Source organism: Saimiri boliviensis, chromosome 2 (genome assembly GCF_048565385.1).
Source record: "Saimiri boliviensis isolate mSaiBol1 chromosome 2, mSaiBol1.pri, whole genome shotgun sequence".
NCBI lineage: Eukaryota > Metazoa > Chordata > Mammalia > Primates > Cebidae > Saimiri > Saimiri boliviensis.
The window spans coordinates 226,195,540-226,220,043 of NC_133450.1; the positions used below are offsets into that span (position 1 = coordinate 226,195,540).

Sequence of the window (24,504 nt, forward strand, 5' to 3'; positions counted from 1 at the left end):
TCTTCACACAAACCCACAGTTAACATCATAATGTATGGGGTAAAGTTGAAAAGATTTTCTCTAAGATCTGGATCAAGATAAGGATATCCAATTTCATCATTTTTATTCAACGTAGTCCTAGAACTGCTAGCCAAAGTAATTAGGCAAGAGAAAGAAAAGGCATCCAAATTGGAAAGGAGGAAGTCAAATTGTCCCAGTTTGCAAATGACATGATATTATGTATAGAAAACCCTAATGACACCACCAAAAAACCCTGTTAGAACCAATAAATCCAGGTAGTAAAGTTGCAGGATGCAAAATCTACATACAAAAATCAGTAGTTTTTTTTATGCCAATCATGAACTATCCAAAAAGAAATCAAGAAAACAATCCCATTTATAATAACTAATATGTACATATATATCTATATATATATAGATATATATATAATCTAGGAATACATTTAACCTAGGAGGTAAAATATCTCTACAATGGAAATTATATAACACTGATGAAATAAGTCAAAGAGGATACAAATAAATGGAAAGATATTCTGTGTTCATGGGTTGAGAGAATTAATATTGTTAAAATGTACATACTACCCAAAGTGATCTACAGATTCAGTGCAATCCCTGTCAAAATTCCAATGATATTCTTCACAAAAATAGAAAAAACAATTTTAAAATTTGTATGGAACCACAAAAGTTCCCAAATATCCAAAGCATTCTTGAACAAAAAGAACAAAGCTGACATCACACTACCTTATTTCAAAATATATTATTCGAAGCTATCATAACCAAAACAGCATCGTATCTTTATGTCTGTGCATATAAATAGGCACATAAACCAATGGCACTAAATAGGAAACACAGAAATAAATCCACATGCAGTCAACTAACTTTCTGCAGCGATACCAAGAATATACATTGGAAAAAGGACAGTGTCTTTAATAAATGATGCTGGGAAAACTGAATACCCATATGCAGAAGAGTGAAACTAGACCTCCACTTCTCACCATATACAAAAACCAACTCAAAATGGATTAAAGACGTAAATGTAAGATCTGCAACTATAAAACTCCTGGGAAAAACCGTAAGGGAAATACTTCATCACATTGATCTGGGCAAAGTTTTTTTGGACAAGAACTGAAAAGCACAGACAGCAAGGTGGCTCATGCCTGTAATCCCAGAACTTTGGAAGGCCGAGGCAAGTGGATCACCTGAGGTCAGGAGTTCAAGATCAGCCTGGCCAATGTGGCAAAACCCCATCTCTACTTAAAATACAAAAAAATTAGCCAGGTGTGGTGGTAAGTGCCTGTAATCCCAGCTACTCGGGAGGCTGAGGCACAAGAATCGCTTGAATCTGGGAGATGGAAGTTGCAGTGAGCCAAGATTATGCCATTGCATGCCAGCCTGGGTGACTGAGTGAGACTCCCTTTCAAAAAAAAAAAAAAAAAAGCATAAGCAACAAAAGCAAAAATGGACATCAAATGGGATTACATCAAACCAAAAAGTTTCTGCACAGCAAAGGAAACAATCAACAGAGTGAAAAAGACAACCTAAAGAATGGGAGAAAATATTTATAAACTGTGCATCTGACAAGGAGTTAATGCAAAATATATAAGGAATTCAACTCAATAGCAAAAAAACAAATAATCCAATTTAAAAATGGGCAAAAGACCTTAATAGACGCTTTCAAAAGAAGACATACAAATGGCCACTAGGTATAGGAAAAATGTAGGTCGAGCACAGTGGCTCACACCTGTAATTCCAGCACTTTCAGAAGCTGAGGTGGGCAGATCATGAGATCAAGCAATTGAGACTATCCTAGCCAACATGGTGAAACCCCATCTCTACTAAAAATACAAAAATTAACCAGGCATGGTCATGTATGCCTGTAGTCCCAGCTACTTGGGAGGCTGAGGCAGGAGAATCACTTGAACCAGGAAGGCAGAAGTTGCAGTGAGCCAAGATCGTGTGACTGCACTCCAGCTTGGCAACAGAGTAAGACTCTGTCTCAAAAACAAACAAAAACAAACACAAAAGAAAGAAAGAAAAATAACCGGAAAATGCTCAGCATCAGTAATCATCAGGGGAATGCAAATCAAAACCACGATGAGATATCACTTTATACTTGTCAAAATGACTATTACCAAAAAGATAATAAACAACAAATATTAGTGTGAATGTGGAGAAAATGGAATCCTTCTAAATTGTTGGTAGGAATGTATATTAGTACAGCTATTATGGAAAAAAGCATAGCAGTCCTCAAAAAAATTAGAAATAGAGCTACCAAATGACTAATTAATTCCACTAGTGACTATTGATCTAAAGGAAATAAAATCAGTATGTTGAGACATATTTGCACTCCCATGTTTATTGCAGCACTATTCTCATTAAACAAGATATGGAATCAACCTGATACACCACATAAACAGAATTAAAAACAAAAATCACATGATCATCTCAGTAGACGTAGAAAAAGCATTCAACAAAATCTAGCATCCTTTTATATATAAAATTCTCAGCAAAATCGGCATACAAGGGACATACTTCAATGTAATAAGACCCATCTATGACAAACCTACAGCCAACATAATAATGAATGGGGAAAAGTTGAAAGCATTCCCTCTGAGAACTAGAAAAAGACAAGGATGCCCACTCTTACCACTCCTCTTCAGCATAGTAATGAAAGTCCTAACCAGAGCAGTCAGACAAGATCATTGACCTTGAAAACCCTAAAGACTCCTCGAGAAAGCTCCTAGAATTGATAAAAGAATTCAGCTAAGTTTCCAGATACAAGATTAATGTACACAAATCAGTAGCACTTCTATACACCAATGGCGACCAAGTGGAGAATCAAATAAGAAACTCAACCCCTTTTACAATAGCTGCAAAAAAAAAAAAAAAAAAAAAAAAGAAAAGAAAAGGAAAAGCAATATATGTAACCAAGGAAGCAAAAGACCTCTACAAAGAAAACCACAAAACACTGCTGAAAGAAATCATAGATGACACAAACAAATGGAAACATACCCTGTGCTCATGGATAGGTAGAATCAGTATTGTGAAAATGACCATACTGCCAAAAGCAATCTACAAATTCAATGCAATCCCCATCAAAATACCACCATCATTCTTCACAGAATTATAAACAATTCTAAAATTCATATGGAACCGAAAAAGAGCCCACATAGCCATAGCAAAACTAAGCAAAAAGAATAAGTCTGGAGGCATCACATTACCTGATTACAAGCTACACTATAGGGCCATAGTCATCAAAGCAGCAGGTACTGGTATAAAAATAGGCACATAGACCAAAGGAACAGAATAGAGAACCCAGAAATAAACCCAAGTATTTACAGTCAACTGATCTTTGACAAACCAAACAAAAACAAGTGGAGAAAGGACACCCTTTTCAACAAATGGTGCTGGGATGACCGGCTAGCCACATGCAGGAGAATGAAACTGGATCCTCATCTGTCACTTTATACAAAAATCAACTCAAGATGGATCAAAGACTCAAATCTAAGACCTGAAACTATAAAAATTCTAGAAGATAACATTTGAAAACCCTTCTGGACATTTGCTTAGGTGAGGATTCCATAACCAAGAATCCACAAGCAAATGCAATAAAAACAAAGTTAAGTAGTTGGGACTTAATTAAACTAAAGAGCTTTTGCATGGCAAAACAAACAAAACAACAACAACAACAACAACAAAAACAGTCAAAAGAGTAAACAGACAACCCACAGAGTGGGAAGAAATCTTCACAATCTATACATCTTGCAAAGGACTAATATCCAGCATCTACAAAAAACGCAAATCAGTAAGAGAAAATGAAACAATCACATCAAAAAGTGGGCTAAGGACATGAATAGACAATTCTCTAAAGAAGATATACAAATGGCCAAAAAACCATATGAAAATATGCTCAACATCACTAATGATCAGGGAAATGCAAATTAAAACCGCAATGTGATACCACCTTACTCCTGGAAGAATGGCCATAATCAAAAAATTAAAAAACAGTAGATGTTAGCATGGATGCAGTGAACAGGGAACACTTCTAAACTGCTGGTGGGAATGTAAATTGGTACAGCCACCATGGAAAACAGTGTGGAGAGTCCTTAAAGAAATAAAAGTAGAACTATTATTTGATCCAGCAATCCCATTACTGGGTATCTACCCAGAGGAAAATAAGTCGTTACACGAAAAAGATGTTTGCATATACGCATGTTTATAGCAGCACAATTTGCAATTGCAAACCAGTGGAACCAACCCAAATGCTCATCAATCAAGTGGATAAATAAACTGTGGTATATTTATACAATGAAATACTACTCAGCCATAAAAAGGAATAAATTAACGGCATTTGCAGCGACCTAGATAGGATTGGAGACTATTATTCTAAGTGAAGTAACTCAGGAATGGAAAACCAAACATCATATGTTCTCACTGATATGTGGGAGCTAAGCTATGAGGACACAAAGGCATAAGAATGACACAATGGACTCTGGGAACTTGGGGGGAAGGGTGGGAGGGAGATGAGGGATAAAAGATACAAATAGGGTGTAAGGTATATTGCTTGGGTGATGGGTGCACCAAAATCTCACAAATCACCACTAAAGAACTTACTCATGTAACCAAATGCTACCTGTACCCCAATCACTTAGGGAAAAATTAAAATAAACACTAACTAAAATCAGTATGTTAAAGAGATATATCTGTACTACCATGCTGTACTGCCATTATTACAGCACTATTCACATTAACCAAGATACGGAATTAGCCCAAGTGTCCAACAACAGGTGAATGAATCAAGAAAATGCAGTGTACATACTCAATGGAATGCTATTCCCTCATAAAAAAGAATGAGATCCTGTCATTTCTGGCAACATGGATGAACCTAGAGGTCTTTGTGTTAACTGAAATAAGCCAGGTACAGAAAGACAAATATCACATGATTTCACTGACGTGCAGAATTTCAGAAAGCTGAGGTCATAGAAATACAGAGTAGAATAGTGGTTACCAGAGGATGAGGAGGGGTGAGCAGGTGGGGGGCATGAGGAGAGATTGATCAATAGGTACAAAATTACAGACAGGAGGAACAAGTTCTGGTGTTCTGTGGCACAGTGGGATGACCATCATTAACAATATTGCATTGTGTTTTTCAAAGTAACTAGATGAAAGAATTTTGAATGTTCTTACCACAAAGAAATGATAAATGTTTGGGCTGATGGATATGCTAATTGCTCTGATTGATCATCACACAATGTATACATGTATTGAAATGTCACTCTGTACCCCATAAATATGTATAATTATATGTAAATTAGAAATGAAATAAAACATTAAAAAAGTCTTCACGGGAAATGGGACTGGCAGTGGAAATCACAAGCTTCTCTATACAGTTTCATCTATACCATTTAATTAATTATAAATGCACTTATGACTGTATTGTAATTGTATTATTTACTATATGCTGTCATTTGTGCCATAGCAGTTGTCTTTTTTAATATTTCTCAAAGTGTGGTCCATGCAACACTTTCACTGGGGCCCAGGGATCTGCATGTGAACCACTGCAAGTGAACAATAATTCTTTTCAAGATCCTTTAATGTATGCCACCTCTTGAACATACAATAGCTAAGAAAATCTGTTAAGTTTTAAAATTCATGACAGTGACTGGTTTCTTAATTATGTGGGGAGAAACATTTTGAGACTGTCTTTGCACCTTGTTTTGCTGGGGATCATTTTTTCTCATTCCCATGACTGCAGGAATATTGATCTCAGCGTTACTTTGACCATTAATGAATTATGATGGCAATAAGCAAAGATGCACACCTCTAGCCTCCTGGGAGCTTAATCTTCTGCTACGACATTTGCATTTGTAAGTCAGCACCTGTGTAATCTATATTCTATTTGTTATTCTCCTTTAATTACATACTGGTAGTGGTCCATTTGCAGGCTGAGAGCAACCAACTGGAGCTTCAAAAAGATTATTAAAATATTGACTTTAAATTAGAAGGCCAAAAAGGAAACAAGACAGGATTTGTTTCTACCCATTCTGGTATGATGGTTCAGGAACAATTATTTCCTTTCGTCTCAAGAAAAGTTTCAAGAATTGTGCAAGGAACTCCCACATGCCCTTTACACTCATTCTTTGTTTATATCTTGCCCAACTTGCTGTCTTGCTTTGTATCTATGTAAGCCATAGTTCAAATGTAAATTCAGATTTTCTCAATTGTTCCAGTGATGTCCCAATAATTAATTATAAACTAATTTTTTCCCCAGGTTAGGATCCAGTCTAGGATCATGCCTTGAACTGAGTCGCCACATCTCCTTTGTTTCCTTTAATATGGAGAAATTTCTCGGCCGTTCTTAGTTTTCTTAACTTGATTTTTTTTTTTTTTTTTTTTTTTTTTTTGAGATAGAATCTTGCTCTGTTGCCCAGGCTGGAGTGCAGTGACGTTATCTCGGCTCACCGCAACCTCCCACTCCCGGGTTCAAGCCATTCTCCTGCCTCAGCTTCCCGAGTAGCTGGTACTGCAGGCATCTGTCACCACGCCTGGCTAATTTTTGATATTTTTAGTAGAGACAAGATTTGCTGGTCTCAAACTCCTGGCCTCAGGGGATCCACCTACCTCGGCTTCCCAAAGTGCTGGGATTACAGGTGTGAGCCACAGCACCCGACCTTCATTTGACATTTTAAAATGTCACTGGTCTAATATTTTCTGTAAATCAATACTCTGGTTTTTTTTGGTAGAGGGTCCTTCCTTCTGGGTTTGACTGAGATTTCATCATGTTTAAACTTAGGTTATGTAGGTCATGGATTAGGGGTAGGGACCCACTGTAGTGATGTCATGTCCTTGTTAGTGCAGTACATATCAGGGGACACATGACGTCCATGTGTCTCAACATTGGTGATGTTATTTTTAAATCACTTGGTTAAGGTGCTTTGGCACTTGAACCTGGGAGGTGGAGGTTGCAGTGCGCTGAGATCGTGCCATTGCACTCCAGCTTGGGTGACAAGAGTGAAACTACATCTCAAAAAGAAAAAAAAAAAGAAATTCAACTTTTAAGAGTCTATGATTAGGCTATAATGTAAAGCAGACTAAACTTTCTTCAAAAATATGTTTATTTTTATTAATCATTACAATTGGAAAAAATCTAAATATTCAGCAGAAGATGATTGTTTACAAAATTATGGTATAGTCACTTAACGGTACATTATGTAGCCATTAAAAATTATAATTACTGGTGGGTGTGGTGGCTCACTCCTGTAATCCCAGTGCTTTGGGAGGCTGAGGTGGGAGGATAGCTTGAGGCCAGGAGTTCGAGACCAGGCTAGGCAACAAAGCAAGCAATCACATCTCTATTAAAAGTTTTTTTTTTTTTGTTTTTTTTTTTTGTTTTTTTTTTTTTTTTTGAGACGCAGTTTCGCTCTTGTTATCCAGGCTGGAGTGCAATGGCACAATCTTGGCTCACCGCAACCTCTGTTTCCTGGGTTCAAGCAATTCTCCTGCCTCAGCCTCCCAAGTAGCTGGGATTACAGGCGTGTGCCACCATACCCAGCTGATTTTTTTTTTTTTTTGTATTTTTAGTAAAGACAGGGTTTCACCATGTTGACCAGGATGGTCTCGGTCTCTTGACCTCATGATCCACCCGCCTAGGCCTCCCAAAGTGCTGGGATTATAGGCATGAGCCACCACACCCGGCCAAAAATGTTTTTTTGTTTTGTTTTGTTTTTGTTTTTGTTTAATGAGCTGGGTGCTGTGGTATGCATTTGTAGTTCCAACTACTTGGAAGACTGAAGCAGGAGGATCACTTGAGCCCAGGAGTTTGAGGTTGTAGTGAACTATGGTCATGCCACAGCACTCCAGCCTAGCCTGGGCAACAGAGTGAGACCCTGTCTCTTAAAAAAAATTACAATCATATTAATTTTAAAGATACAAAGCAAGATATTAAACAGTAAATGCAGAATTACATACAGAATGGTCTTGCCATGTAAAAATATTGACAGATAGGGAGCTAGACAGAGATAAATGTATCAGGAAGGTAGTCATGCTCACAATTGATAAAAGCCATAAAAATATTTCTTTTCTTCTACCTTCTGTATCTTTCTGATTTTTCTTATAAACGGGATGTACTAAATATATTCTTTATATATTTTTAAGAGTGATTTTAAAAATGTCTGTTTCATTTTCTATGTCATTCTTGACATAACAATTTATCAACTAAGTTAGCTTATTTTAGATGTTGAAAGACTAAGAGCCATAGAGTTAAATGCAATGATACACACAGTTCTAAAATTCACGTTATAAACAACTGGAGTTAGCTGAGTGTGGGCTAGGTGTTAGATGATATTAGGGGATTATTTATGAAGATATGTTGGTTTGAATAGTCACAATGTCTATAATTTAATTTTTGAAAATCAGTGAAAATATGTATAGAGGAAATATTTAAAAATTAAGGAAAGACATATAAAATATTCAAAATGATTAAGAGTAATTGGATAAGAAAAAGGATGGGCCAGGTGTGATGTGGCTCATGCCTGTAATCCCAGCACTTTGGGATGCTGAGGTGGGTGGATCATCTCAGGTCAGGAGTTCAAGACCAGCCTGGCCAACATGGTGAAACTGGTCTCTACGAAAAATACAAAAATTAGCCAAGTGTGGTGGTAAGCACTTGTAATCCCAGCTACTCAGCAGGCTGAGACAGGAGAATCACTTGAACCTAGGAGGGGGAGGTTCCAGTGAGCTGAGATAGAGCCACTGTACTCCAGCCTGGGTGACAGAGTGAGACTCTGTCAAAAAAAGAAAGAAAGAAAGAAAGAAAGTAAAGATGCAATCATTAACCAGAAGAAAGATGGAAAGATGGTATAACTATATTAATATTAAATTAGTGGTTTAAAGCAGAAAGCATTGCTAGAGATAAATAGGAAAAGTTCATTATGAGAAAAAGGTTAAGTTCACCAGAAGATATAAGAATTCTAAATCTGTATTCAACCTGAAAACCTAGCCTCAAAATACATATAGCAAAAACTGAAGAAAGAAGTGAAGTCATACTTTCAGTGAGAGATTTTAACACCCCTCTCTCAGTAAATGATAGAATAAACAAACACTTAAAACAAGCAAAAAATAAGCAAATCCATAGCAACACAGAAGGCTTGAACAAGGTTGATAAATGTGACGCAGTTGACAAGAGGAACACTCCCACCGACAGCCACAGAAAACATTTCTTTTTCAAGTGTATTTGAAACATTTATAAAGTTGATGTATGCTGGACAACAGAGCAAGTCTCAGCAACTTTCACATTACTGAAATCATAGAGGATCCGTTCCCTGGGCTTCACAGAACTATGCTAAAACACCACTATTAATAGACATATAGGTCTGGGCATGGTGGCTCCCAGTGCATTGGGAGGCAAAGGTAGGAGTGTCGAATGAGACCAGGAATTCAAGACCAGCCTGGGCAACAAAGTAAAAACTAAATTAGCTGGGTGTGGTGGTACATACCTGTAGTCTCAGCTACTCGACGGGGAGTGCGGTTTAAGGCGAGAGGATCACTTGAGCCCAGGAAGTTGAGGCTGCAGTGAGTTATGATTGCACCACTGCACTCCAGCCTGAGCAGCAGAGAGAGACCCTGTTTCTAAAAAAAAAAAAAGAGAGAGAGAGAGAGAGAGAGAGAGAGAAAGCAATATAGATAACTTTAGGAAAAAGATAACTAGAAAATTCACAGATTGAGCTACCCAGTTTTAAATATCTTCTGGTACAAAGACTAGAAAATATGTAGAGCCGAATGATGAATAAATCATCCCCTGTAAGATATTTTATGCCTCACCACCCAATTTACTAAACCAAAGATAGTCAGTTTTGTTTTGTTTTGTTTTGTTTTCTTACAAAATGGCAGTGCATTTCTTATTCCAAAAGGAGCTATATATGACCAGGCACAAAATATCAAGGTCAAACTTTTTTTTTTTTTTTTTTTTTTTTTTTTTTTTTTTTTTTTTTTTGAGACAGCGTTTTGCTCTTGTTGCTCAGGCTGGAGTGCAATGGTGCAAGCTTGGCTCACTGTGACCTCTGCCTCCCAGGTTTAAGTGACTCTCCTGCCTCAGCCTCCTGAGTAGCTAGGATTACAGGTGCCCGCCACCACGCCCAGCTGATTTTTGTATTTTTAGTACAGATGGGGTTTCACCATGTTAGTCAGACTGGTCTCAGACTCCTGACCTCAGGTGATCCACCAGCCTCGGCTTCCCAAAGTGCTGGGATTACAGATGTGAGCCACCGTGCCCAACGATGAAATTTCTTAATGCAAAGGCTTAATCTCGGCCGGGCGCGGTGGCTCAAGCCTGTAATCCCAGCACTTTGGGAGACCGAGGCGGGTGGATCACGAGGTCGAGAGATCGAGACCATCCTGGTCAACATGGTGAAACCCCCGTCTCTACTAAAAATACAAAAAATTAGCTGGACGTGGTGGCGCGTGCCTGTAATCCCAGCTACTCAGGAGGCTGAGGCAGGAGAATTGCCTGAACCCAGGAGGCGGAGGTTGCGGTGAGCCGAGATCGCGCCATTGCACTCCAGCCTGGGTAACAAGAGCGAAACTCCGTCTCAAAAAAAAAAAAAAAAAAAAAAAAAAAAAAAGGCTTAATCTCTTTTAATTCCAGAAAAGTGTTCCAAACTTTCAAAATTCCAGTGAGCTAAAGCTTACCACATTGAGATGAACGTCCTCATCATAGTAGACACAGCCTGTGAGGTTTCATGGATACTTGTTTTGGACACGTTTGTGGAAGCTGAAGATGCCAGATATTTTCCCAGGATCTCTTGAAGCAGGAGTGCTACCCTGTGACCTGGGATAGACCAATACAATGGGCTCCGTCCAAACTGCAGCAGAAGCTGTTTATACAAAGAAGTACAGTAGAGAATCCCTTTGGGGGATGCCTGTAGTGGCAGTAGCTGAGACGTGCTGCATCTGATGTACAGTGCTGAGGTGGTGGCCATGAGGTCCAACACTCAGAGCTGGTGGCAGTGGTGCCCTCACCAGTAAGGGCTTGGGCATGATTTTCGCTCTGGCTGTGGCCAATTCTAGCTTTTCTTCTTCTTTCCCATTTACTGAGCCTGGTTGTCTAGCCTTTGCTGATCTTCTTTTAGGTCCCAATATCCTTCAATAAATTACTTTTCTATTAAAACCAGTCAGTTTGATCCCATTGCTTACAAAAAAAGAATTTGATGAAACTTCTATACAGGGGTTCTTCTTCTGTGTAGCAAGGCAATAGCAGGAGAATTGGCATGCCAAGGGAGTGCTAGGGAGATAGAGCTCAGAGTGGTCATGTGTCAGGGCTGGGAGTTGGAAGATCCTAGGTCAGTGAACTGGGACAATATTGGAATCTGAAGGTAAAAATAGCTTTTTAAGAAGTTAACATCTGTCTGGGCGTGGTGGCTTATGCCTGTAATCCCAGTACTTTGGGAGGCTGAGGTGGGGCGGATCACAAGGTCAGGAGTTCAAGACCAGCCCGGCCAACATAGTGAAACCCCGTCTCTATTAAATATAAAAAATTAGCTGGGCATGGTGGTGCACGCCTGTAGTCCCAGCTACTCAGGAGGCTGAGGCAGGAGAATCACTTGAACCTGGTAAGTGAAGGTTGCTGTGAGCCGAGATGGCACCACTGCACTCCAGCATGGGTGATAGTGCAAGACTTCATTAAAAAAAAAAAAAAAAAGAAGAAGTTAACATCCATGGCCAGCCATTCCTCCAAAACTTTGGGAGGCCAAGGCAGGTGGATCACTTGAGGCCAGTAGTTCAAAACCAGCCTAGACAACATGGTAAAACCGTGTCTCTACTGAAAATATAAAAATTAGCTGGGTGTGGTAGTGCACACCTGTAGAACAAGGTACTTGGGAGACTGAGGCAGGAGAATTGCTTGAATCTGAGGGGTAGGGGATGCGGTGAGCTGAGATTGTGCCACTGCACTCCAACCTGGACAACAGAATGAGACTCTCAAAAAAAAAAAGTTAACATCCGTGATTCTTGGGCATGCGGTCTGTATAGTAATAGAGTGATTCAGGGGCTGATTCAAGAGTTCAGCTCTTGTAAACCTGTTTCTAGAAATCAAGTCTGGGAAGGTGACTAAACATTAAACTTCTGAATGGACAGGAAACCAGACAGCATAGTTTGAGATGGGCATTGGGTCTGAGACTATACTTGGGGATGGGGGGTGCTGGTGGATACAGCTGTGCAGACTTGGAGTGGATGCTAACCACCACCAGGGAAGGCCATGGCAACCACTTCGGAAATTCTTTCTGGCCATTTCTTCAGAACCAATTTCCATGTAATGTGACAAAAGCAGCCTCACGATGTAAGAGGTAAACTTTGTTTCTGACCAAAAAGAGTATTACTCAGTTTGACCATCTTTTCCATGGGGATGGGCTTTGAATAAATGTAGGCTTTAAAGTTTATTCTCTGTAGGCTTATTGTTGAGTTAAAAACGAGGAAACCGAGGCCAGCACAAGAAAATTAGATGCCAATTTATTCAGCTCCCTGGCGAGGTTCTGTGGTCCCAGGGAGAGGGGCCAGGGAAGTCGCATCTGATTCCTCTCAGCAGTGGGGTTTTATAGGGAGTGAACGTGTTTGATTGGATTTGGAGAAACAGGATGTGGACAGGGTGAGCTACTATTGGTAGGTAGGTGGGATTTCCGGTGAGCAGGCTAGGTGCTGAGTGCAGAGGGGATTTCCAAGGGTGGGGTTAGGTGCCGAGTGCAGAGGGGATTTCCAAGGCGGGCTAGGTGCTGAGTGCAGAGGGGATATCCAAGGGCAGGGCTAGGTGCCGGGTGCAGAGGGCATTTCCAAGGGTGGAGTTAGGTGCCGAGTGCAGAGGGGATTTCCAAGGCGGAGCTAGATGATGGGCATATTCTGATAAGTAATTTTCAAGCAGGGAGGGAGATGGGTGTGTTTGAACCCCCAGCGAGGCAACCAGCCTGACATAGGCCATTTCAAAAATCCAGAAAACCAAGTCTGTAACCACTAGGGACATTTAAAACAACATCACCACCTCCAAAGGTATCTTTAGAATAGCTATTTATTTAGGCTTTATGTGTTTCACATCAGCTATCTTCTCTAACCCTCTCAACAACCCTGAAACGTAGGTATTAGTAACCCCATTTCATGGATGAAAGAACAAGCGGAGAAGTTAATTATCGGATTAGATTGTAAATGAGTGGTAAGGCAAGAATTCAAACCCAGATCTGGTTTGATCTTTCTGTAGGCAGTGTTTAAGGAGGATCCAGAAATACTTTATGCGATGCCAGTGCTAGTGGGGTCTCCTCAGAGGACTGCTTTCAGGGGAACGGTATACATCTGCCCTGTAAATTCTGAGTGGTAAATATGACAAAAACTCTCTCCTTGATCCAGCTCTAATCAGGCTGCTCTAATCCCTCTTCTCAACATGGCTCAACCTTGGGCTTCAGTGTACATTTTTGTTGGCCTGCATTGCTCAGTTTTAGCAAGAATCCGGTTAAGTTAGTTTAAAGAGAATCTCACACCTTTGATATCAGATCCCTCCATATCTGATCAAATTCCTCATCCCCCACCTTCAGTATCTGATCATTCTGCCCTGCCTGCACCAAGAATCTCCCCATTACCCTTGATGTCTCCTTTTAGTAATTTTCCATCCACCAATCTCTCCCCACCCTTTAAGCCGGCTCCTTGGCTGTATCAGTCCTAACCCGCTTTGTCTTATTTGCAGTTGAGCTCAGTTCTACACTGAAGTCTCTTTTTCCCGATTGCAATAGTTCCTGAATGAAATCTGTTCTTAGCGCTCTATCCACTGTCTAGCTCTGGTTTTCTTTACCAGAAGTCACAGTTAACACACATGAAAGCCCATTTGCAAAACAAATCCACTGGACCCAGTCCATGTGCTGTGAAGTATTTGATTAAGGTCTTAAAAACAATGAAAAATAATAAACAGATCTGAATACAATTCAGGTCATAAAACACCTTCATTGGTTTTCATATTCAGCAAAAAGTATTTTTACTGATTGAAAGATAAATAATACTCACTCTACTAACTCAATGACACACTGAAAAATTAGCCTAACTCGTGCAACCTTTAGTGAAGCTACTCTCTTTGCGTGGGCATGGTATTTTCTGCCAGCATACAGGAGAGCAAACCCATAAGTGAATTCAGTTTATCTCAGGGCTTTTTTTTTTTTTTTTTGAGACAGAGTTTCACTCTTGTTGTCTAGACAGGAGTGCAATGACGTGATCTCGGCTCACTGCGACCTCCGCCTCCTGGGTTCAAGCGATTCTACTGCCTCAGCCTCCTGAGTAGCTGGGATTACAGGCATGCGCCACCACACCTGGCTAATTTTGTATTTTTAATAGAGATGGAGTTTCTCCATGTTGGTCAGGCAGGTCTCGAACTCCCGACCTCAGGTGCTCTGCCCACCTCAGCCTCCCAAAGTGCTGGGATTACAGACATGAGCCACCATGCCCAGCCATGGGCATTTCTTTCTGTGGTTCTTAATGTGTCTTTGTGAAGGAACACACACTCACAACAGCTGAAAATCTAACCTTCTAGGTTTCATTTAGCTAACATCAGCCCAGTCTTCAGACTGAAGCTAATGCCCACATAAAGGAGGAAGGGGGAGGAGTCACTGAATTGCAACCCTTTTCCACTTTTCCTCCACGATGAAGCAGGGAGGGGAGGACTATTGCATGGGAGATACGTGTGGCAGGTGAAGTTCAGACCTTCTTTAAAATAATAAGTTTGCTGCACAGGCAGCAGCAGAGCCGACCTGTCCATTGTGGAATTGTCTCTGTGTTGTTAGGAGGTCTGTCCAAGTTGGGGGGGCCTCAGCAGGAGATCGCCCATTCGATCAAATCTTAATTTGTCTCTTCCACCCTGGGTGGTACTGTCTTTCCCTTTCATCTCCCAATCACCGACATGGTGGGAGCCGTTGAGGGCAGTGCCGTGTTATCTTAAGGTTTCCTTCAAGAAAGCAAAACCAACCAAACAAGCAAACACTTTTTGCTTCCCAACTGTGCACCCCCAGGGGAGATTCAAAGGCTCTTCTGAACCCGACAGGTGCTGATGTCTCTGCTGCCATCTGGATGTGGGTTTGGTGAGGGTGGCAAGAGTGCAGGGAAGGCAGAGGGAGGAGTTAGGCAGAGGGGTCTTGATTGCCATCTCTTCCTGCTGCAGTTGCTTCAGACGGTTCAGCTTCCAGCCAGACAGTTCCTAATGGACCTGCACAGCATGCAAAAAAACCCGTCCTTTGTAAAAATAACTCCTTTGATTTCTCCCAGCCTTGGGCCCTGTTTAGTTAGGGGCAATGACCAGGAGGCAAGTCGCTTTGGGCCTTGCTGGTAGAGGGAGGGGGAGATCGCCCATGGCTTCCCCAGCTGCACTGCCTGTGGAGCACAGGGTTCAGAAGCAGAAGATTTTTAAAAATACAATAATAATAAAAAGAATGAAAGAAAGAAGCCCTCTTTGAAAATCCTTACTGTTGCCCACTATGTCCTACAGGGATTGCCCTTTCATTAGTGTGGAAATCCAACAATGTGGAAATCAAGGTGGTTTTTTTTTTTTGCTTTGATAACAGCCTAACCCTTGAGGCTAAACTTGTGGTGAGCCACCTATCCACGTTAGCTAAAATAAAATTGTAGCTGGAATCACCACCTAGTCTTTTAGCTGTTGTACATTTTCATGTTTATCCTTTGAGGAATGAGACAATAACCACATATTGTTTTATTATTCAGGATCCCCTGGGTTGCTGGTGACCGAAACCCAAATTGAATTTAAGAATATGGGAGGAATTTATTGGGAGAATATTGGGATATTTTAAGTAACTGAAGGGGGATTAAGAGGTCAATCTATGAGAAAGACAAGGAACCAGCCAGAAATTTAACAATAAAATGAAAGAAAACTGGAACCAAAAATCCAAGTGCTCCCTGGATTCTCTCTCTGTCTACAGCTCTATCCTTCCTGGTGTCCAAGCCTTTCTCTCCATTGTACATCTGAGTCTCACATACTGTGGGTTAAAACACCAAAGAGGGCCTGATTTTGTTCCTTAATTCTAGATAGAAACGTCTTGGGGAAGGCTCTGACGGTGTTGGCTTCCGTCAAGGGCCCCAGCCCGGGTCCGGTAAACTCTAGTTGATGGAGGCGGAGTCATATAAGAACATGGTCACACTCCCCCCTCCCCCACCCCCTGAAACACTTGTTTAGAGGGTGGAAAAGAGCAGTTCCAAGAAGGGGGCTTCTTTCTTGGAAGGAAGGATGGGTTCTAATCAAGGCAAGCGGCAGCCATTTACTAAACATACATAACATACTTGCATATGGAAATGAGAAATGTTTCTTACGGATTTTGGCCATCTTGATAATCGGAGTCTTGGTAAAAGTCAGAAATCAAAACCTAATCAGATGTATCTGTATGGCAAAAATTATAGGATTCTTTTTTTTGTTTGTTTTTAACTTGAAACTCCAAAAAGGACAAAATATATTGAGAATGAATGGACCCACACTCTAATGAAAACTAAATGCCCAGTAGTTACACTCTTTTTTTTTTTTTGAGACGCAAAGTCTTGCTCTGTCGACCTCCAGGCTGGAATGCAGTGGCGCGATCTCGGCTCACTGCAACCTCCACCTCCAGGATTGAAGCGATTCTTCTGCCTCAGCCTCCTGAGTAGCTGGGACTACAGGCATGCATCACCACGCTGGGCCAATTTTTTTGTATTTTAGTAGAGACGGGGTTTCACCATATAGGCCAGGATGGTCTTGATCTCCTGACCTTGTGATCTGCTTGCCTCAGCCTCCCAAAGTGCTGGGATTACAGGCATCAGCCACTGCACCCGGCCACACTCATATTTATAGTACCATAGTACACGGGACTTCAATAAGTTCTTATATTCACCTCTAGTTTCTCCTCCCTAAGGAATCAGTGACCAGGGCAGATGGAAGCAGCTAAGGGGGTTTTCTAGGATTACTTGGATTGGATTCTCTTTTGCATGCTCACTTTTGTTTTGTTCTTGCCTGATTTGGTCTAAGCTGAGATGCCCACTCTTTACCAGAGGACTCTCATTTTGGAGACTTGCCTCTGCTAGCTCTCTGGACAGGCCGTGCTCACTGTGGCCTCCTGACCTGGATGAATGAGTCAGCACCCTCTCAAGGGGTCCTGTCTCTTTCCGCATGGGTGGCTGTCTCTGCAAGGGCTGTGATGGTCAGTGCAATGCTTAAAGCCTCATAGGTAGGATGAAATGCAGCACTGTCCTTTTACTCAACTCAGTGGTGTCTGATCTAAGACCATAGAACATACCTTCTCTCCACCATCCATCTTGCCTGACTCTACCTGCTGGCAGTATGTTACCAGCAACCTGGATATTACTGTTAATTAATTCATTCCTAACATGCAGTGGCTTATACTTGGTGTTATTGAATGTCTGAGAATAGGCACAGAGCCTGGAATTGAGAAGTGAAAATTGCAAAAGGGCTGGGTGGAAAAAATGATAGGACAGAGAGTGGGCCTTTTGATATCTTCCCTGTAGTTATCGTTTACATGTTAAATAAGATTAATATTCATGATGAACCAAGAGCAATTAGCCACTTTGCATGTGTAACTGCTTCTCAGCCTATTCTAAACTCGGTTTTATGTATTTATTTTAAAGGATTTTGCCTTGATTAGGGCCATTCGTCTAAGACCTTGTACTTTGCATATTTGCAATCATGTTTGCATGTTTGCATTTCTGAAGTTTTGCATTTTAAATCAGGCAACAAGTTTCAGCAAATATACTTCATGTACACATGACCATAATCAGGGCATAAGACTATACTACAACAAAATCCCAAAATGGCCTCTAGGAATAAAGGATTTTATGTTTTCTATTTAGAATAAAAACGTGGGGTGAGGGTTGGCTTTATTTTAAAAACAGAATAATTCGGTATGTAATTTAAACGCAACATTGCAAACTAGTATTTTTCTAATTGTATTCAAAATCTGAATCCCCCCAGTAGGCGCAAAGGAAGGCTGGAATATTCCTGTCCATGATGATGACAGAACAACAGGCCTTTCCCTTTTTTCCCTCCACTTTCCTGGGACCCCAGCCATCGCCACTGTCACGCACGTATCACTTACTCTCATACTGTTGTCCAGGACACTTGGCCAAGGCATCTTCTAACATGTTATAAGATGATCTCACAAATAATTTTTATCAGATCATAGTTAATCTTTCTAACTGATCTACGAGGTAAACATCTCAAGCCCCCTCCCTATGAATGTCAGGGCTACAATTTTTAATCCAGATTTTTTGACTTTTAATCAAGAACCTTTTTCACTCTAATTCTATTTCTCAAATTAAGGTCTGAAGATCCTTGAAAGTGTTCAGTCATATTCTCAAGGGGCCTCAAGTTCTCCATGAGAATTCAATTTTGTATTTTCATTTGGATGCTAATAATCAGTGAAGACCAACATTTTTTGGTTCATTTGGATGATCAACTTAACGGGGAGCTTCCACCTACTTTCAGGGCCTGCATTTTTATCTGTGTTTAAGATTTTCTTGGTGACATGGAGTGACAGTTTCTTTTTCATAGAAAAATAATTGTAAATGATTTTAACAAAACAAAACACACAGACATGTGAATGTTGTGTTCTCACCAAGCGAAGGCCAAATGACTTCATCACAGGATGTACAAAGGAAGGTTCTGCGTAATATAAATAGAGACAAGCCGGGGAAGCATTGAGTCACTGCGAAGCGGGAGGCTGGCAGGCTGAACTCAGGAGAGCCTGGACACGGAGCACCACGTCCGTGCTGTTGAGGGGAGTGACCATTCTGTATTTGTTCCAGGGAATTAAAAGTATTCATTTGAATTGTATGACTTTCCTACATTTGTTGACCTGCAAGTTTGGTTTGGTTTTATTGTGGCATGATGTCTATATGCAAACATTCTTTAGATCTAGTTTTAAGTTTACATATATTAAAAATAACATTTTAATAAAAATCACTTAGGATGATATCAGAGGTCAGTGAGAATGTCTTTCCCTTAAAGACATCCACACATTATTCCATCAGCACGCCATCATAGGCAAAGTTTCCAAAGAACTTTTAGGAAAGTATGTTTGAGGTTTTTATTGTTTGTTTTTGCTTTGTTTTGTTTGACAGAATTTCGCTCTTATTGCCCTGGCTGGAGTGCAATGGCACAATCTCAGCTTGCTGCAACCTCTGCCTACCGGGTTCAAGAGATTCTCTTGCCTCAGCCTCCCAAGTAGCTGGGATTACAGGTGACAGCCACCATGCCTAATTTTTTTTGTATTTTTAGTAGGGACGGGGTTTCACCATGTTGGGCAGGCTGGTCTTGAACTCCTAACCTCAGGTGATCCATCCACTTCAGACTCCCAAAATGCTGGGATTACAGGCATGAGCAACCGTACCTGGCCCATGTTTGAGTTTTATGCAATTTATACTGGTGCACCAGCACCAGATGCTCGACCTTCAAAATATGCCCAGAGTCCAATTGCTTTAACTCCCTGTACTCTTAATACCCGGTTTTGTCACCATTTCTCAGCTGCCTAGATGACAGCAGCCACAGCTCCCAGCTCCTGCCAACCGCTTTGTCCATTCTCAACCTGCAACCAGAGGGAGGCTGCTCAAGCCTGAGCCTGATCCTGTCACTCCTTTCCTTTCCACGTGCTAATGGCTCCTCTCTCTCTGAGTGACTGCAAAGACCCTCTGGCCCACAGGCCCTGCACCAGCCCCTGTGGCTCTCTGGCATCTCCACAGCGCCCACTGTGCTCCCTCCATTGCAGCCGCACGGACCCCTCCTTGCTCCTGGAACACACCGGGCCTGCTCCTGCCTCGGGACCTTTGCGCTTCCTTTCCCACTGCGTGGGAAGCTCTTTTCCATTGGCTCAAATCTTCTCTCGGATCTCATGCTGGCAGTGATGCCTTCCTGACCACTCTGTATAAAATTTTAGCCTCTTTTACCAAGGACCCACCAACATCGGCTGTGTTTGCCCCAAAACCGTGAAGAAGGTGGCCTGAGTCGTCATAGAAAAGTACTACAAGTGCCTGGCTGGGCAATGACTTCCACACGAACAAGCACGTGTGCTAGGAGACCGTCATTATCCCCAGCAAGAAGCTCCACAGCAAGATAGCAGGCTATGTCACCCGTCTGATGAAGTGGATTCAGAGGTCTCTCCATCAAGCTGCAGGAGGAGGACAGAGAAAGGAGAGACACTTATGTTCCTGAGGTCTCAGCCCTGGATCAGGAGATCGTTGAAGTAGATCCTGACGCTAAGGAAATGCTGAAGCTTTTGGAGTTCAGCAGTCTGTCCAACCTGCAGGTCACTCAAACCACCAATGGGATGAATTTCAAAATGCCTCGGGGACCTGTTTGAATCTTTTCTGCAATGCTGTATTATTTTCAATAAACCTAGGACAACAGCCAAAAAAAAGTATAAACCCTACCTCTCCAGTGCTTCTCCTTCTCTTTCTCTGTTTCATTTTACTCACATAACTTATCCTCAAACACACTATTTAATGTATTTATATATTTGATACAGTAAATGCAAAAGTTTACCCATTGTCTAATGACCCAGGGGACTCTTTTTTCTTCTAATCTTATACTGTGTACTTGTTACAAAATTCAAAAGGTACAGAGGTGAATAGTAAGTCTTTCTTCATTCCAGTTCCTATTCTATATGTTCTAAGTCTTTATTTTTTTGTTTTGTATTAATTATGGCATCAGCTTTGTTATAAATTAACATATAATCTTAGTAATATTAGTTCAAATTATTGTTTTGCCATTAATTTACTTTTTCAGCATATGACAATTATTTGCTATTGTAAATAACACTGCAATGAACATCTTTTTGCTTGAAACTTTTTCATGTTAGGGTTATTTCCTTAAGATACAATAAAGAAGTGATTTTCCTAGGCCAGTCCCTTGAATGGGCATTTTTGAGATTCCTTCTTCATATTGCTAAATTAATTTTGTAGAAAGTCTACAAAAATGTACCATTGAAGGTCAGGCATGGTGGTTCATGCCTGTAATCTCAGCATTTTGGGAGGCCAAGGCAGGCAGATCACCTTAGGTCAGCAGTTCAAGACCAGCCTGGCCAAAATAGTGGAACCTGTCTCTACTAAAAATAAAAAAACTAGCCAGGTGTAGAGGTGAGTGCCTGTGGCTCCAGCTGTGGAGGCTGAGGCATGAGAATCACTTGAACCCAGGAGGCAGAGGTTGCAGTGAGCCAAGACTGGGCCACCACACTCCAGCCTGGGCAACAGAGTCCGACCCCGTCTGTATCTCTCTCTCTCTCTCTCTCTCTCTCTCTCTCTCTGTCTCTCTCTCTCTCTCTCTCTCTCACACACACACACACACACACGCACATGTGCCTTTCGAAAAAATACGAAAGATTTTTTCCAATTTTTTTTTGAGACAGAGTTTCGTTCTTTCACCCAGCCTGGAGTAAAGTGGCATGATCTCTGCTCGCTGCAACCTCTGGCATCCATGTTCAAGCCATTCTCTTGCCTCAGCCTCCCGAATAGCTGGGATTACAAGCATGTGCCACCACACCTGGCTAATTTTTATATTTTTAGTAGAGATGGGGTATCACTATGTTGGCCAGGCTGTTTTTGAACTCCTGACCTAAGGTGATCTGCCTGCCTCAGCCTCCCAAAGTGCTGAGATTACAGGCATGAACCACCACACCTGTCCTGATTGTGACCAATTTTTAAAATGTACGTTTAACAGACATTTTTTTTCAGACCTGCATTCTTATGATGATAAAAGAGGCAGAACCAATTGTGATTCTTTTAGATCCTCTTCTGCAGCTACCCGAGTGGCCAAAGGTGGGGAAGAGGGGACTGGAAGAATCAGGGCATATGGGCCCTCAGAATTTTTTTATTTCTGGCTCCATTTCTCTTTGTAGGGTCTGCTGAGGCTTTGCTAGGTCCAGAGAGATATAAGCAAGGGATTGGGGCTGTGGAGACTGGAATGGAATAAAAAATCAATAATCATATGCCTGAAAGTGTTCCCTTCATGATCTTTCAGCCTTGGTCAAAGCTCTTGGGTTTTTTTTTTTTTGTTGTTGTTGTTTATGTTTTGTAGAGATGGGGTTTCATCATGTTGCTCAGGCTGGTCTCAAACTCCTGGGCTCAAATAAGCCTCCCATCTCGGCCTCCCAAAGTGCGGGATTATAGATTCGAGCCACTGTGCTTGACTGGTCAAGGCATTTTGTATTGAAGATTTCCTTCTTAGAAATAGATACGATAATAACTGACACTTACGCCACGTAAAAGAACAGACTTGGGCATTTAATGCTCCTTGCATGGCCACAGATACATAAGCCTAAAGAATTGTCTACTCCATTTAGTGATTGGTAATATTTTAGTGGAAAAGACCTCAACTAAGGATAATTGTTTGGATTTAAAAAATTCAATTCCCATAGCGAAAAAAAAAATCAGTTGCAAATTCTATTGCTTCCCCATTTAAATGAAAGTAAAGAAATCCATTAATTCTGTAGCACATGCTCAAGAGCAGACAATAGTCCAAAGGGTGTCTCCTAGGGAAGGGTTGTTGGTTCTTTCGTTCTTCGCATTATTGAGAAAACTGAAAAATGTTAGTCTGTGAGATGATTTTTTTTTTTCCATTAGAAGCAAACAGAAGTAAATATAAGAAATGAGTAATATTTGTAGTCTCCAGAAAGGGGATGGCTTAGAAATTGGGTGGAAGAAAGACTTGCTCCTCACATCTGTACCTTTTGAATTTTGTAACAAGTACATGCATGACTTATATAACGATGCATCTGTCAATAAAACAACAGAAGATGTAACTTATGTCTCCTGACACTGCCGAGAGGTCCAATCTCTATGGTCTTTGTTCTTCAACCAGGTGATCCCTAACACTGAAAACTATGATCAAATCCCATTAATAAGGCTGAGACTGTTGAGGAAATTTTATGATGGAAGGATAGGGAACTGTTTTTAAGACCTTGGAGGCTAACTTCAATGTATGTCATCCAGTGTGTCCTGAGTAACTTTCACATGCCAGGCCCTTGGCTGGACATGGCTCTGGACAAGACAGATGTGCTCCTCATAGAGCTTACAACACCATGAGGAACACAGTTACGTCATGGCGAGGACTGTGAAACAGAATTGCAGGGTGCTTTGGGAGCACAGAGCAAGGGGGATTTTTCCTGGTTCAGGGAGTCAGAGGAGATGTTACTGATTTATGAAAGATGAGTAGCTGTTATCTGGGGAAGTCAGGAGGCAGAGATGGGGAGGATGGTAGGAGAGGTCAAGGTGAGGGGACTGAGTGCTTCAGGTCTAGGCCTGGTCTGTCCAGTGCAGAAATCACGAGACTCCAGCAGCTGATGAGTCTTTGCAATGAGGCTGGTCCGGATTGAGATGTACCTTAAAGGCAAAACACACTGGATTTCAAAGAGTATACAAGCAAGAACATGAAATATCAAATGCTTTATACAGATTGTATGTTAAAATGAATATTTTGGATATATTGGGTTAAATGAAATCTATCATTAAATCTAGTTTTGGCTAGGCACGGTAGCTCACGCCTCTAATCCCAGCACTGTGGGAGGCTGAGGCGGGGGGATTGACTGAGCCCAGGAGTTCAAGACCAGCCTGGGCAACATGGTGCAACCCTGTCTCTAAAAAGAATACAGAAATTAGCCAGGAATGGTGGCACACACCTGTAATCCCAGCTACTTGGTGGGGCTGAGCTGGGAAGATTACTGGAGCCCAGGAGGCCGAGGTTGCATGAGCTGAGATGGCATAACTGAACTCTAGCCTGGGCGACAGAGTGAGTCCCTGTCTCAAAACAAACAAACAAACAAAAAACTAGTTTCACCTGTTTTTTTCTATTTGCATAATGTGACTACCAGAAAGCTTAATATTGTACATGTGGCTCACAGTATGTTTCTCTTGGACAGCACTGTCTGGAGTTCACTGTGAGCCCACTGTGTTTGAGGACCTGAAGCTACTAGACTGTGGTTAGCACATGAAGAGCAAGGGGGTTGTGACAAGGACAGACCTGGATACAGGCAGTGATTGCAGCAGGCATGCTTGCCCTGTATTTCAAGGGTTCAGACCTTCCTAAGAGCGTAGGAAGCTACTGGGGAGATTTCCTCAAGGCAGGGATAAGAACAAACCTGCATTTTATTTGTTGATTTATTTATTTTTCTTTTCTTTTCTTTTTCTTTTTTTTGAGACAGAGTTGTATTCTGTCGCCCAGGCTGGAGTGCAGTGGCATGATCTCGGCTCACTGCAACCTCTGCCCCCGGGTTCAAACAATTCTCCTGCCTCAGCCTCCTGAGTTGCTGGGATTATAGGCACACACCACCACACCCAGCTAATTTTTGTATTTTTAGTAGAGATGGGGTTTCACCATGTTGGCCAGGCTGGTCTTGAACTCCTGGCCTCAGGTGATGCACCCACCTTGGCCTCCCAAAGTGCTGGGATTATGGAAGTGAGCCACCGCATCTGGCCTGCATTTCATTTTATTTTATTTTATTTTATTTTT

At 41.4% G+C, this 24,504-nt stretch overlaps 1 pseudogene; it reads left to right on the forward strand.

Annotated features, from left to right (window-relative positions):
* Nucleotides 1-20,467, forward strand: part of LOC141582455 (small ribosomal subunit protein eS17 pseudogene) — a 40,683-nt pseudogene extending 20,216 nt beyond the window's left edge.
* The last annotated feature ends 4,037 nt before the right edge of the window (nucleotides 20,468-24,504 follow it).